Raw genomic sequence first — 10,387 nt, 5'->3', positions numbered from 1 at the left:
GTGGCAAATATGCTATTACAAAAGGAGACTGTCTCTTGTCCCTTGATGCAGAAATTCAGTATTGCTAGGTGATGACATCAGAAGAGGGAATCAAGTATTGTATTCAAAATTGGAGCTGGGATAGGATTAAACTGAATGGAGATAACAATATGAAAATGCCATCCTGCACTTATAAACCTTCCTAAGTCACTCTCTGTAGGTGTAACATTCATTCAGGTCAGGTGTCATCAAGGAAATGATTATTGCTATTGTGGTGTGCAAATATTACTCAGAGGGTACCATGGAGGAGACAGCCTGGGGACTGGGGGAGGAAGGGGGACTGAACAGAGACCTTCAGCTTCTCATGTCCTTTAATACCTTGCAATTGGGCCCTGAAGAAAGTGTGAGAATAGTTTTTTAATTTGAAAAAAATAGATGCACATGACAATACTATTGTATAGTTTCGAAGCGGAAAATGTTTGATGAATGAACATATGTATTGCTTCAGTGGTTATAATATTTTAAATAAAAACTAACACTTAAGAGAAAAATATCATTGTCTTTTATACATGGTATTGATTAACTCTGACTCTTTACCCTAGTCAGTCAGTCCAACAGTCTCAAACTTTGGGATATAGAATTATGTACAGCAAATAAACAATCCAGAGAAGTACAAGACCCACATGCAGTGTTTTACTATACATGAGGACCTTTCTGTTGTTTAGTGATCACTCTTCCCTGATAGTAGAACTTGCAAGATAACAGAACATCTTTATTGGCAACAGGGAGGAAAAGTACACATTTTCCCAGAGGATTGTCACACAGAGAATTTAGGGAGAAACAATATGGAGGGTACAGTCAGGCCTGGTGGTGCATGCTTATAATCCCAGCAACTTAGGGGGCTGAGACAGGAGGATCACAAGTTCTAGGCTGGCCTCAGAAACTTAGCGAGACCCTGTCTTAAAATGAAACTTAAAAAGTGTGGGAGACTTAGCTCAGTGCAAAATTGGTTTCAATCCCCAGTATCAAAGAAAATGGCATTTATATACTTGTATATTTTTTGTAATGTTTGTATAGTTACAGTCCACTTTGAGTTGTGAATGGACATTTTTTAGGTGGTGTCTTAGTCCATTTGGGCTGTTATAACAGAGGACCACAGATGGAGTGGCTTGAACAACAATTATTTCTCGAGAAGTCCAGTCCTGGTGAGGGCCCTCTTCCAGTTGCAAATAGTCATTTTGTTTTTGTATCTTCATGTGGAAGAAAGAGGGTGAGAGAACTTGAGGTCTCTTTTATGAAGGCACTAATCCCATTCATGTGGACTCCACCCTCAAGACCCAATAATCTCCCGAAAGCCCCACTTACGAATACTATAACAGAGAGAATTTAAGGAGTTGGGGGCAGAAACATTCACCTCATAGAAAATGGGAAATTCAAGGAAAGAAATGTGAACTAAGTTGTTTTGCTTAACAACACCTTGTGTATTACAAAAAAAAAATCTCTAGGAACTTGATGGCTTTTACTGATTAGACTTTCTTAACTTATTGGGACAGAGTTTCTAAAGTTAAGACAACAAATGAATGCCTTGAGTGATCCAGGACTGGCATGTGGACAAGGTTAGATGTAAGTATGCATTTATAAACATAGAATCAGATAGGAAGCAGATAACATGTTTCTTTCATTCCGATGAGCACATTCCTAGGAGGAACTAGGGCACTACATCCCATATTCACCTCAGAGAAACAGCTGTGATAATTAATGCTGATCCTGGCAGAAATGCTTTCAGTGAGGATCAGTGACCAGCAATTTACCAGTCTGAGGTGAAGCCTAGACAACATAATCATTCCAATACAAATCTCCATTGGTTCCTTGTCCATAAGAATTACGGGTAAGAATATGGCTGAATGCATAATTCTTATAAGTACAAGATGGCTGTGTCTTACAAGTGAGATTTCAAATACTGATGTTCTTTTGATCTTTCACTTTAGATAGGTTGATCCTACCCTCTGTTCACTCCAGAAACATGAATCCCCAATAATTATTTGATAGGATTCAGCAAAGCACCCAGAAGTTTTGGTAGGGAGAAGGAAAATGAATGCATTTGTACTAAAAAACATGAAATGATAATATTTAGATTGTTTATAGACTACTACAGTGTTTCCATTTCTACTTTATTTTATTTCTTTGCTTTAAAGTGAATATGAACTCAGGGAATTTCACATACTTTTGTGAGCTCCCGTGAGGTTTTTGTCTCACAATCTTGAAGTTCTTTGGCAGAAGGTCTTTGAACACTTGATTTTAGGGGTGACTCAAGAGATGTGTTTCAGGTACTATCCACATGAAGATTCTGAAAACTGCCTCAGGCCATGGTAATAGCCCTCAGACTTCCATATTTAGTAACTCAACATTATCCATAAAAGTAGAGGAAGTTTGGGCTGTGGTTTATCAGAAGATTGCCTTCCTATCGGCAGGTCCCCTCCACATCTCCTGAAGTTGGATCATGGGCTATACAGAACTAGCCTCCACCTACTCATTCTTTTGGGAATTTTGGAATTATTTGTAACTAAGTAACATGCTTTTCTTGGATAAGGAATCAACTAATTGCTTATTTTCCTTGGTGCTTTGCAAATCTGACTCATGTTGACTCAGGTAAAATATTATAAAGTTATTTATGCTGTGGTGATAATTACTTGCAAATACATTTATAGTTAGAGTGAAGCTTCAACAAGTTTATACAATTCAATTATCCAGACCTCAGTAATGATTTCTCTCTGCTTAAAAAAATGTTATTAATTGTTCTTAGTTTACTGTTAATGAAAATAGTTTCCCGAGTCTTACTGCTTCAGCTCATTACACAAATCATCAATGTGGAAAGCAGAGACAAGGGTAATTAATATTTCTTTTTGAAATATAAATATGTGATGGCTGAATTTTGCCTTTGCAATAATTTGTGTGTAGAATATATTGAATAGTACCAGGTTTTTGTAGTGAAGTAATTAAGGATAAGAGTCATTATTTCACCAAGCTCAGTAATGACTTGCTATTTACTTTAGATACTTTCAGTGAAATTTTAAAATCTTTATTTAAAAATGAATGCCTTTCTAGAAGGAGAAAATTGTCTATAGTTGGTGAATGAATTTATTCGTAATTTTTTTTTTTGCCTATGCATGCTAACTGATATTGGACTTGGTACAAATGACCTTTAGCAAAGATACAAACTTTAATCATATCTTTTTAAATGTTAGTACTAAGTAATTGACTTTTCTTTGGGTAATAGCAAATTATATTTCCCCACCCATTATTTTGGCTTGTATCTCAAAATATTTTAAAACTGAGCTTTACCACTAGTCACAGTTTCCACAGGAAACTACCTCTGTGGTAAAATAACTTACAACACACATTTTTTTGTACAGCACTACCCATCAATATTGATTTTCATTTAACTTTTTCCCCCTAACAGAGAACTTGAAATAGTATTTCCTTAGGAAAATTACTTGGGTATGTGTATGAATAATCAAATCTGTGGTATTTTTAAGTTTTATGAAACCTGAATTCACATTCATTAGAAAGAAACCTTAAGGTATTTAAGGTTAACATTGTGCCAGATTCTCTTAGTGTAAAACAAAAAGAAAAAAATGTAACTGGAATAAAAAGTATAGTATTCAGAGGAGGGGGGCAAGTTATAGGGAAACAATTTTGGTAGGCAGGAAAAGGACCTCATAGTTCTTCCTGGCTGCTACAAACCATATATTTCCCAAAGATGGCCAAAACTCTGTCTCCCATCTCACTAACTCTTCTACAGTGTGCTTTTGACTCTCATCCTACCATGAAGCAGGGAATGTAGGGCTCAGAAAAAGTAATATCCTCAAATATAGCACTTTGATATGCTGATATTCTTTGAACTCTGAACTTCTCTGCTCCCCTGTCTCTCAGCCCTCTTTCCCTTCTGAAGGGCAGGAAGAGACTTTCTTTTATTTTTTTTAAAGAAAATGGACACAATACCTTTATTTATTTATTTATTTTTATGTGATGCTGAGGATCAAACCCAGTGCCTCACACATGCTAGGCAAGCGCTTTACCACTGAGCTACAAGCCGAGTTCAGGAAGAGACTTTCTGTGAAGTTTCCCTATCTGTCCTAATGCTAGATCCACTAGAGGATTAACTCATAGAGAAAAAAAAAAACTAGAATTGGCACAACACTCAGAGTCCAGGGAAAATTTGGCCTAGGCTATTGTCTATTGTTCAGGCTTATTTATGTCCCCTAAAAATTATTTACTCACCCTCTAAATTATCTATCTTTCCCCATTTCCCTCTCCCCTATAAAGAGGGTACATAAGCTTCTAAATCTCTTTGGGTTGTAGGATACTCACTTTCCTGTGATGCCTTCAAGGCATGTAATATTGTTTGAGTTTCTTCTCGTTAATCTATTGTCAGTTTATTTTAGCAGACTCAGTTGTTGAAATTTCCAAGGGCACAAGGGAAGTTCCCTTCAGTCCTATAGGATGTCCTATGTCCTATGTCCTATGTCCCCTCCCTCTGAAAGTGGGTGTGCTTTCAGAACTATTCAACTAATAAAGTATGGAAGAAATGACACTATAAGATCTCTGAGACTAGGTCATTAAAGGGATCTCATGTTCTACCTTGCTCGTGGCATCCTGAGTCTCCCTGTAAATCTATAACCCTGAAGTCTCTATGGAAGAGCACATTAGGCCATATGAAATGACTCCTTGGGGAGGCCTGAGATTTCATGAAGAAAGGAAGATGTCCAGCCAGGCAAGCCCTGGCTGCTCTAGCCGCCCCCACCACCATCATTCCAGCTCTAGTTACTATTTGACTATATGTTTACCAGAGACTTCACATCAGAACTTCCCAAGAGACCTTCCTAAATTTCTGACTTGCAGAAACTAAGAAAGAAAATAAAATGAATGCTGTTGTTTTAAACCAGGGCTCTGGGGTGATCTTCTACCCAGCAATAGTAACTGGTGCACTGGCACATTGGACAGGAAGAAACACCTGAATGGAGTAGGGATGGAGGTGGAGGTGAGGGATGTTTACCTCTGTGCCCTCCCTATTTTCACCATATTTCTTCAGGGCTCTTCTGCCTCCACATCTGACTACTAGGCAGCCTGCCCCTTTATTCCTCAACTCTGGCCTCCTTAATGAGAAAGGTCCTGCCCTACATTGGCTGGAAACCTCTACTCCTAGTTGTAAGACCCAAGTGACAACATATCTATAATCCTCCACGAGGCCTCAAATTGCCAACTAGCTAAGAGAATAAGTTGAAGAATAAGGGGCACCTTTTTACTGCTTGCTGGAGAAAGAAGAAACTCCCTTCCCTGAAGAGGTTCACATTCATAGTAAGAGGAAACAGATGAGTCAACCAACAGTTGCTTTGAAGGAAAGTCTGGACTGAGGTGTGCACAAAGGATTGTGGGAACACTGAGGAGTTGGATACAAAGAGAGTTGACTGTATTCCATCTGACCCAGGCAGGTGGCCATGATTGTCTCTGCCTCTTCCTCCTCTTCTTTCTCCTCTACCTCCTCCTCCTCCTCCTCCTCTTCCTCTTGCAGCCACTAATTAAATTGCTCATTCCCAAATATGGAGATGCTCTGTATAATCTCCAATAAAATTCCAAAATCTAATATAGACTCTATGTCTAATTCTCAGGCAATCCAGGACAAATGATAACCAAAACATACTTAGTGCAACAGATTCTCATTCCTCAGCTGAGATCAACTCATTTCTGAAATATGTTTTTACTTCCTCCCTCCCCACAGGCAGTTCTATTTCTTTGTGCACACAACAATAAATGGTTGTTGAACTGAGGGAAACTGGGGTGTAACTCGTGCATGATCCCTTAACCATAAAAGACAAGAATATGATTATGAAAATAAGGTTAAAGCTTTCACAACTTAGCTTCTATTAGAAGGAAAGGCAGCTTATGTGGTGGATAATAGGAGAGTGGGAGAAAAATGTGTTCTGAAAATTAAAATATATTCCAAATTTGGGGGCTAAGAAAGTGAAATACAAATCAGGCCTTTCCAGGCTAAGCTTTGTTTGCACTGAGTAAAGTGCAACTTCCTGTTTTGAAGAAAAAATTGTAATAGGTTCAAAAGGTCTCTTGGGGACTCAGTCATCTCCTACCAACATTTGAACCATTTTAAATGTAAATTAGGGGAAATATGGATTGGATTTCATTTGCAACACAACTTAAATAAGAGAGAGAGAAAAAATAATTTGGTAATTAATGCAACCACTTGAGAACTCCAAATCCTGGTCAATTTCCACATCCTTTACCAGTAGGAGGTCTGCCAGACCCAGAGGCTGATCTGTCTATCATTCCTGTCAGGACAATGGGCATCAGTTTGGTCTCTTCACATAACTATAAACAAACATCCAGCATGGCTCATCTCCCTTAATTTGGAGATGGTCTCTGAAATAGTGAAAGAACAGAATATTCAGAAAGACATTTTTATTTCTTTTGCGTGTCATTAAGAACACACACACACACACACACACACACACACACATATAACAAAAAACTGTTTTCTTGTGCAGTGTTCTCACACTTGAATGTTCATCAGAATCCCCTGGAGGGCTTATTAAAATACAGACAGCTGAGCCCCACCCCAGGAGTGTCTGATTCAGTAGGTCTGAGGTGAAGCCCAAGAATTAGCATTTCTAACATGTTCCCTGGTGATATGGATGCTGCTGGTCTGAGGCCCACTCTGAGAACCACCATCCTGGTGGACAGACTCCCTCTGGGGCCTTCTTTGAGGGGCAGCAAAGCTGCATACTTTGTATTCATGAATTCACTGATGGATTCAACAAACTGAGCACATAGCTCCTCTGTAGCCACATAACGGGTGGGATGCATTTGTGAACAACAAATGCACCAAGATTTTTTTTTTTTTACCAAGATTTCTTAAAGCAATTATTTTTGCTATGCAAGATGAAAATGGTTTCCACCATTCTGGTTTACACTATAGTATTTTCCTTAGCACATTCTCTCTTCAGAAAAAGTGCAGAGGTAAACGTCAGCTTAACCTAGATTAAATCATCATGAATAAATGGACTCCATGTCAATCAGACCTTACTGCATTTAATGCAGTAGTTTCATTCATTTGAATTTAATTAGCTGGTGTGGGAACACTTTACTAGTGCTGAATTCTACAAGTTAGATAATTTTTCTATCAATTCTTATTTACTTAGTTGTTCTGTATTAAAATGTGACTGAGGGTCTGTTATTCAAGAGATTAACTTCAAACTAAGAAAAAACTGTCAGACTCCCTATTCTAACAAAAGAATACTTCTGTGAACTGGGAGAGATCACACCAATTCTCATTAAATACAGTCAATCTTCAGTATCCACGGGGGATTGGCTCCAGGACCCCTACCCACAAATACCCAAATCCACAGATCCCCGAATCCCTTATTTAAATGGTACAATATGTACATAGAACCTGTGCACATCCTGTCATATAATTTAAATATATTTAGATTACTTGTAATACCTGATATAACGTAGATACTCTGTAAATTGTTATACTGCATCATTTAGGAATAACAATAAAAAGCCTGTACATGTACAGACACAGCCATTGTGACCTAAATACATTTTCAAACTCTAGTTGGTTGAATGCTTGGATGCAGAACACGTAGCTATGAAGAGCCGATTGTATTGACTGCACAGAATATTATGAAATTATAAGGATGAAAAGATTGTTTATTTATTCTCATCTCTCTTCCTGGTGTAGAAACCTCCTCAGATCTGTACATCTCAAAGCAATTTGATACTCTGGAAAAGAGATCACAATATCCACCTTTTTATCCAGTTCTAACCATTTTATATCACCTTTTTTTCATATGTTTGATCCATAAATACAAGTCTTTAGGGCAATTAATTGATTGCCACTCTACTCATGAAAAATAAATCTTCTATTTAGTACTGATGCTTCGAGAATCTTTCTGCAATGAGGGCACATGTCAAATGGAAAACATGGCCAGGCAGCAGGAGGTAGTGAAAGGAGCTTGGGAAAGAAAGTCAAAATTGCACCTCTGTCACTAACCTTTCTTACTGACCTTCTTTGAATTTTCTCTTGATCATCTTTAAAGGTAGAAATAAGAAAAATAGAAACCCTAAGGAGCTCTTGAAAAGTTTGGGCAAGAATGTAAGCAAAAACTATAGCAAATTATGACTATGCTATTGTAAATTATAATTATTTATAGGATTAAGTTCCAATACATATGTTGGACCCTGTCAATGGGACTCTAACTAGAATAAGATATATTCCATGCTTGTATAATTATATCACAATGGATTATGCTGTCATATATAACTAAAAAGAACCAGTAAAATATTTCATAAAAAAATAAGGCTTCTAGCCATGTTCAGTAGTAATCCCAGCTATTCTGGAGGCTGAGGTAGCAGGATTGTAAGTTTGAGGCTAGCCTCAGCAACTTAGTGAGACCCTGTTTCAAAACAAATAGTAAAAAGGGCTGTGGATGTCACTCATGTTAGAATGTCCCTGGGCACAACTCCAGTATCAGAAAGTAGAAAGGCTTCTATTGTTTTTGTTTGATGTTTTTGGACTATTATCTAATTCTCCATTGTATTCAGATAAGTTCCATTTTCAGTGGTTAATATTTGACTACGAAACAAGGTAAACTTCATGTGGCTTACATTCAGAAAAATTCTTTACTTCCATGTTTTATGTCATATATCATCCCAGGTTATGTACAAACGGACCTCAGAGAAGACAGTAAGTTACACCTGTTTGCAAAATTTACACTAACAGGCAAACTGATGTCTATTGACTGGGAACTGTATCCATATGGATTTGTTAGGGCTGCCAAGTTACAAGGCATTATAAACTAGGTGGATTAAACAATAGAAACCTATTCCCATAGTTCTAGAGAGGCTTGAAATCTGAAATCAAACTATTAAAGAGGTTGATTCTTTCTGAGGCCAGCCTCTTTGCCTTGCAGATGGCTGTCTTCTCTATGTATCCTTACATGGTGGCCATTCTTTCCTACAACTCTGTGTCCAAATCGTCTCTTCTTATAAGGACACTAGTCATACTAGATTAGGGCCTACCCTAATGACCTTATTTTAATGTAAGTTGAAGAACTTTTTTCCAAAATGGCACATTCTGAGGCACAGGAGGTTAGGACCTCAACATATGAATTTTAAGGGGGCATAATTCAGCCCATAGTACTATATATAAGCCCATTTCTTATTGAGATGGAAATCATAATATCCTTACATGAATCCTTAATACACTTAAATAAAGGTAATGTTTTGCAATAATTTTGACCACCAGAGGGCTCCTGTATTAATGCAATGAAACAATTAGAATGACATATTCCAAATTAAATAAAAAGTTGACTATAAAAAGTAGATACACAATATCTTTGCATCATCAGTAAATCAATTCATAAACATCTATTCATTAACCTAATGATGATGATTATGATGATGATAGTTATATTTGTTGAGCAGCAACACAAACAACCACTGTACCAGAGCTTTACATATATGATCCAATTTAATATTGTGAACTCCCCTGTTATGGTCAGTGTTTCATTATTTCAGAATTTTAAATGAAGTATAAATAACATCATACAGCTATCAAGATGCTAAGGGGAAATACAAATCACTACTATCATCATTAGCACCAGGTGCATTTCGTAGCCTTTAGAAGAGAGTTCCCAATTAGCTTTGAGAGGTTTGTGAATGTCCTGAAATACTATGCAAAACATAAAAGTGTAAGTACAAGTATAGAGATGAAAGATCCAAATTTGTCGTTTCATTGAGACACTTGGCTCTTCTAGGTAGCCAAAGAAATGTTGATTACATGGCTGAACCAATGTAATCTGCCTTACACCCTTTTGATTTTCATTGCTTGGCTCATAGTCCTCCTCTAAATGTTTCTCTAATGGATGTGTGACTTTGAATACTACTTTATTTTGTCAAGTATTTTCTTCCAAGTGTACCTGGCTGAATTTCCCCTCCACATTAGCCAGGATTCTTGGTTGCAAGTGGCAGAAACATAACTCACACCAGCTTCAGACACAGAAGGGCAGGGGTGCAGCTAGCTCCAGGGACCCCTACAACTAGGGAGCTCTACTCCAGCAGGACCATTGTTCAGCTTCTTTCTATGTCCACTTCATTGACTTCCAATACAGATGGGAGATGGAAATCATAATATCCTTACATGAATCCTTAATTTACCTTTATTTTCCATCTGGTGGTAGCCTGGCCATAGCTCCTTTAGATTTATGTCCTTATCATCTTGGGGACAGAGAAGGAAAGAGAGTTCTTTCCTATCAGATCTATTTAGAAAAATCCAAGGGAATCGCTGATTAACCTGACTGGAAGCATACATCCATCCCTTGAGTCATCA

The sequence above is a fragment of the Spermophilus citellus genome (assembly GCF_964194105.1).
Source record: "Spermophilus citellus genome assembly, chromosome: X".
Lineage (NCBI taxonomy): Eukaryota > Metazoa > Chordata > Mammalia > Rodentia > Sciuridae > Spermophilus > Spermophilus citellus.
This window is presented reverse-complemented; position numbering follows the sequence as displayed.